The 6,424-nt window shown below is 44.6% G+C and overlaps 1 protein-coding gene across 1 annotated transcript in view; it reads right to left on the reverse strand.

Moving 5' to 3' along the window:
- The window catches only part of ache (acetylcholinesterase), a 186,972-nt gene that overhangs the window by 86,959 nt on the left and 93,589 nt on the right, over positions 1 to 6,424 (reverse strand). The gene's annotated exons all lie outside the window — the stretch shown is intronic.

The following is a 6,424-nucleotide window of genomic DNA, read 5'->3' on the forward strand; positions in this document are numbered from 1 at the left end:
CTTCGGTTCTTCGGGCACTTCTTTGGCTGCTTTTTTACTCACTGGCTGTGTAGGGCCTATCTCCAAATCGGGATCTAATAGAATATCTTCCCATCTACCCCACCTTGTGTTAGTAGCTTTGGTACTTTCTATTGTCCCTTTTCTGAGATACTTGTGCACTTGGCTTTGTGTCACTACTCTAATAGGCTGCCCCTGGGCCAAATCTTTTAATGTCCCCAGTATCTAGCAAGCACTGCTAGCTCTTTTTCTTCCTGAGGAAACTTTTTCTCTACCGAGGTCAGGGTGTAACTCCATAGAGTAACTAATCCACCATTTTCGTTTTTTACTGCTATCATGGCATCATCACTGTCGCAGCTGACTTCAGCTATGAGTTTTGTCATTAGGCTTCTTGGTTCTAGCCTTACTGCTTCTTGAATCTTTTTCCTTAGTTCTTCTAAGTCCTGCTGGTTTTCTGCTGTCCAGACCCATAATTTCTTGCTATTCGTTTGACTGTCATTTTCTTTTTTCTTTAGGCAGGCATACAGTGGTTTGGCATATCTCTGATAGTTAGGGACATGATCTCTCACATAATTACACAGTCCTAAGATCTTTTGTAAGTCGTTCTCTGACTCAGGAGGCTGAATTTGCTCGAGTTTCTCCCTATACCCTTCTGAGAGTCCTAGGTCTGCTGTCACTTGAAACCCTAAATAATTCACCTGGAACTGTCCAAGCTGGCATTTTTTCAAATTCAGTTTCAATCCTGCCTCTGTGACTCGCTGCACCACCTTAGCTAACCTTTCCAGGTGTTCTTCCTCTGTGTCATCTGCGATAAACACATCATCAATGTAAATTGTGGCGCCTAAGTCTTTGAGCACGTCCATCACGATCGACTGGAATACATTAGGAGAGTTTTTATATCCCTGTGGTAGCCGCTGCCAAACATAACTTTTTCCCTGGTGGGTAAAAGCTGTCTTTCCCTGTGATTGCTTTGCCAACCTAAGAGAGAAAAATCCATTTGCTAAATCGATGCAAGATTTGTACTTTTTTACTTGCAGAGTTTTTAGGGTGCCTTGCGGGTTGATTAGGCTCGCTCTGTTGGCTACTGTCCGTCTGTTAAGGGCTTTAAAGTTAATCACTGGTCGCCACCCTCCTCCTGCTGATTCGGGTTTCTTAACTGCCTGGATTGGGCTGTTAGTTATGGGGTTTGTTTCTTCTCTAATAATTCCTAACGCTCCTAATTCTTTCACAATTTTGTTCATTTCTTCAACTGCTCCTGGATTTAGAGGATATTGTCTTACGGGTGAGTGTACTCCTCCTTCGATTATATGTACAAACTTTGGGCCTAGGTCTCCACAATCATTTTTAAATCTGGCTATTGAGGCTTTCTCTAGTATTTGTTTTAACTTCTCTTTCCCAGCCGGGGAGAAGTCACTCTCATCTATTTTTTGTTTTGTTACTTCAGGGATATTTACAGGTTTATACCAGTCTTCGGACTCACCTTGTTTGTGTGTGAACCCTATTTTTACTAGCCTAGATTTTAACTTCTCTAACCTTCTGTTTAAGGCTCTTCGATTCTTTTTTGGTTTCTTTAGTTCTTTTAGATCGGTAATTGTCATAAGGTTATAAGGCCCTTTTATCCACACAATTCCTTGCCATAACCCGTAAGGCATTGTTTCAATTTTTCCGTTTGCTAACTGAACTGTCAGGTGTCCTACTGTTTTTAGATTTCTGCGGGTCATAGACACCTCTGCTCCGGAATCTATTAGGTAAGGTTCTCCCTCCACTTTGGTGTAAATTTCGTCCCCCTCCCAATAGGCATCTTCCAGAGTGACCCGCAACCTATCTGCCATTATTTAGCTGGCCCTCCACTCCCTTTCTCACGGGATTCATGGAGGGCTCTTTTCTCTTCTGGGGTCAGTTTTGCATATTCTTCCGGGGGTAGGTATTTACCCCCTTTCTGTGGTGTGGAGTTTGAAGCTGGAGCTGAAAATCGTTTTGGTTGTTGGTCCCTATATTGTGGCTCTGACTGCCTTGGTGGTCTTTCCCTGTACTGTGTCCCTTGCTGTCTCGGGAACTGTTCTCTGTATTGTGGCTGTTGAGGGGCCTTTTGTGTCGGCTATGGCGGTTTTTGGCTTTGCCTGCTCTCACTTTTCCTCTTTTCTTCCCAGAACAGCTGTTCTAGGTCATATGATTTCACTGCCTGGTCTATCTGGGCGTCATTAGTTTCATGAGGCATTCTGGCAAAGGTGAGCTCTCCCCTTCTTCCCTTGGATACTATCCTTAAGGCTTTAACATACCTTTTAGGGGGAATTACTTGTTTAAGCTGATACCAAACTGGGGTGAGGCGTTGGCCTTGATCCATGCGCATCCTCGCCCGCTGAATGTGAGAGTCTTCGTCGTCCATGTCTTCTAGGACTAGTTTCTCATACTGGCTTTGAGCCGATTCCCCTTTACTCATTGGGTTTGTGGTGACATTACCCAGCCACAACTTTTTTGCTGCATCACACTCAGTGGAGCTAACTACCATGGGCCACACATCTTTGATGTATTCTTCGGTGGTCTCCTGGGGTTGTTTTTCCCTCACTAAGGTTTTCAGTTTTTTGTACTCACGATAACTGTCAGTTTCTGGACCTGGGGCTTGGTTTTGTCTAGCCTGCCTGGGCTCACGGGTTGATTCGGGCACTTGATACGGTGGACTTGTCTCGGTCGGGTACATGTCATCTTCCTCATCGGCCGATATTTCATCTCGCAATTTCTTTTCTGTTTCTTGGGCATATTTGTAGGCCGTCTTTTTCATTCTTCTCAGCATCACATCATGTACTATCCCTAAATAAGCGGTCCTAAACTTACTGGTTAAGGGTTTGTGGGCTGCCAATGTGGGGTATGAGGGCATCATTAAAATGTTGGCCCACTCTCCCAAAGTAGCTCTAACAGTCAGTTCCACTGTCTCTTCTGACCTGTCTGCCCATACTGGTGGAATGTCATAGTGATTTTGGCCAGCTTCAGGGATGTAAGTTCGACGCCCATCACTCGCCTGTACCGGGCCCCAACTCAAGTCCCTGGCTAACCTTTCTGATGCTCTATGTACGTCCAGTATTTCTACTCCCTTCTTTTGTCCTTTTCTTTGTCCTATTCTTAATGGCTTAACTGGACCGTCGTATTGGCCTGCTATCGATTCTAGACTGGCACTACCTTCATCATCGGTGTCTTCCTGACTCGGGTCTGCATCTGGTTCTCCCTGAGAGCTCTCGTCGTCATCCTCCTCACTCTCTATGTTTAAGGGTTGTATTTTTGTTAATGTTTCTCTCTTTGGCTGTCCTTCTCGTGAGTCTGCTCCGCTTCTGCGTCGTCTTGTGGTTGAACTTTTCAGGTCGTTTTCTGAGGGTGAGGTCAGGGACATTTTCGACCCCTGAGGACTGATCCTTAACTGGTCCTCACTTCTCTTGGTTCCCAGTGATGTTAATGATTTTTCTATGTCTTCTTTCCCTAACTTTAGGGGTTCCTTGATTGGTTTTTCTTCTGGTTTTGTCATTGTGGCCACGACTCTGGATTTTCGATCTTCATCTAGATGAGTGGGGGTCACTATAATCATCTCTTTTAAGTGGGCTTCCGCTGGCATGTCTTTGGCCAGGTATGTCATTGAATTGACCGCTACTCTCTCAGCTATTTCCCACTGCAAATGATGGGACCGGAGCCCATCTATGCACCTAAAGCCGAACTCTATGGCTCGGAACACTCCTCTCTGCAGAGCTTCTAACATTTCCCTGAGGTAGCTGGTATTATCGGTTGCCTCTTTATAGCTTCGAATTGGGATGTGTATTATCGCGTAATACGGAGCATCAGCTCCACTGGTCATTCTTGTTCTTAGCTCTGTGCTATTTGGTTCACCAGCAAGTTGTTTTATTTCAGCTTGGTACTCCCTACCAGCTACTTTCTTTAGAGCTTTTTTGTAGGTCGAGTTATGGATTTTGTACTTATGATTTGTAAACACCAGTAATGCATCCGCTTCTATAGACCATGGTGTCCCCATCACCTGGTATACTCGGGTACCATTTTGAAACTTCACACGTTGAGTCCCTTTTGGGAGTGGTTCTAGATCCTGTTTGAGCCCTGCTGTTTGCCTGATTTTCTTTTTTGGTTTCTTTTGAGAATTTTCTTTTTCCCCTTCCTCTTGACTGGAATATGACTCAGATTCTGGCTTTAGGTGTTTTTCTTTGGCCTTCTTTTTCCTGTAAATTTTTGGGGTTTTCCCTAAGGGGCTCTTTTTAAGATTCTCCTGCTTATTCGGCTGATCTTTTAGTGGTTCCGTCAGCTCCTGTTTCCGTACTCCTCGCAACTCCCCTCCTTTCCATCCTGTTTCAGTGGCTCCGAGTTTCCCCATCCTCTCCACTATGCTTTGGGCAAGATGGTCTAGGTTATTGTTAACCTGTTTCATATACTCTTTACCTTCTGTGTTGTCATTATTACTTTCTTCAGGTTTGTTTCCTCCTGTGATTATACTTGTGAATAACCTTATTCGCTCTGCTCTCGTTTCGTCGTCTGTATCGAAATCTGAACTGTATTTGGGAGTTTCCCTGTACCTACTCAGGTCTGGAGTGGAGCTCACAAACGTGGGGGGGTGATGAGAGGCTGGAATGTAAGCTCTCTTTTTTGGCTTCGCACCTCCGGAGTTTTCTTCTTCTACTTTGAATTGGAGGGGGGGTATGTTCTTTTTAACCAGATCTACCACTAGGTCGTTTTGGTTTTCTTCCTCATTCTCCGACGTTTCAGGGGTTTGTGTAACGGAACCTTGCTCACTTTTCGGATCCATCTCTAATTTTCTTTCTTTTCTATATTCTCTCATTCTTGTCAATTCCATTTCGCACTCCTTGTATCTTGCCGCTGCTCTTGTTTCAGGGTTTGTGGTGAGCCATCCCAATCCTGTTACTCTGGCTATCATTTTTACTAAGGGGTCATACTCTGCTGAAGGACTAATTACGGACACTATTGTTACATCCCTTGGTGTTTCTATCTGTTGTATCCACCATTGTAACCATTTTTTAACTTCCTTTTTTGATTTTACCTCGCCTGGGTCTCTTAGTACTGCTGTCTGAATTCCCTGCCAGATATTTGTACAGTAGTATACCCCAGTTTCTTCCATATATTTTCTCAGGGTTTGTACCAGGGTTCCCTCGTCTACCTTGAGGTTGCTTTCTATCAGTGCTTTCTTCACTGTTGGATGCCATGTGACATATCCTTTCCCATACAGGATGATTCGCATTTTTGTCACTCCTTCTGCTGGTTTTCCTCCTGCACTTTGTACAATTGGCTTTTGGCCATCTGTCTTTCCTTCTACTGGGTTCTGTTCTTCTTGGCTCGCCTGAGCCGGCTCGGGTTTTTCTAGCTCTGCACTCGTAGATGCCTCTCCTGAGGCCATCGTTATGTCTTTTCTTGTCGGGTCAGGGTTGTCGGTCCTCAAAGTCTCCAGACTTTATCCTAACGTTTTTGGACTAGGACAGACTAGCTGCTTGCCTACGACTCTGGATTATGGTCAGTAGCCGTCGTAAGCCTTCTACCCCTCCTCACTAGCCTCTAGTGATCTATTGGGGGTACTAACTGGGGGGTCTCCCAGTCACTAACAGCTCCTTACTCTCTAGAGCTGCTCTATTGACGCCTATCAGTCCTCTGTAGCGCGTCTTCACTTCTGGGGGGGTTTTATTCCTTTAAAAACGGTCCCATCTGGGGTGCCATGTTTGCTTTCCGATAAACAAAGGTAACCACTGGAAGTAGCGATAAGCACCTTTGCTTGCAGCCTCTCCTCCAAGGGGTCCGGAAGCTTACTTCAGCGCCGTGGTATTACCTGTAGCTGTCTAAAGTAGCCTCATTAAGACTGCGACGAGGTGATTCATCCAGAATATTAACGACCTTGAATCCGTGAGTCACACCCTAATCTCAATCTGTTACCTCAAACCTCCAAGCAGCAGGGATGGATCTTCTGGTCCAGAGAAACTCACGTTGTGGCCGCTCACCTCTCACTTTAGCGTTACAATTGTTAACTGTTCTGGTAATCTTTAGGGCCCTGGAAATGGGCACAAGGGTGTTGTCTCTCATCTACTAGGAAACCTTTACAAAAACCTCCTATTATTGTGTTGTTAAGTTGAACCAAGCTTCACCATGTATTTGGTTGATAAGGATGAAATAATAGTCCAGATTTATACGTTTTGCTTTGCTTTAATCAACAATTTGCGCAGGGGTACAGCAACAGGCACAATTTTATAATGATTAATTTTCATGATTATACAAGATACTCTTTCTTCACTAAAAATAAGGTAATGGAATATTCCTGATGACTTCTAATCCCCAAGAACCCTTGGGGACTTTGCGAACACTACCTTCCCTCAGACCTTTCACACATCAAGCCAAAAGAGGTTCTCTCTCAACTCCCTCATGAACCAGAAGCACCTTC

This window comes from Nematolebias whitei, chromosome 1, assembly GCF_014905685.2.
Source record: "Nematolebias whitei isolate Nwh7 chromosome 1, NemWhi1, whole genome shotgun sequence".
In the NCBI taxonomy this organism is placed as follows: domain Eukaryota; kingdom Metazoa; phylum Chordata; class Actinopteri; order Cyprinodontiformes; family Rivulidae; genus Nematolebias; species Nematolebias whitei.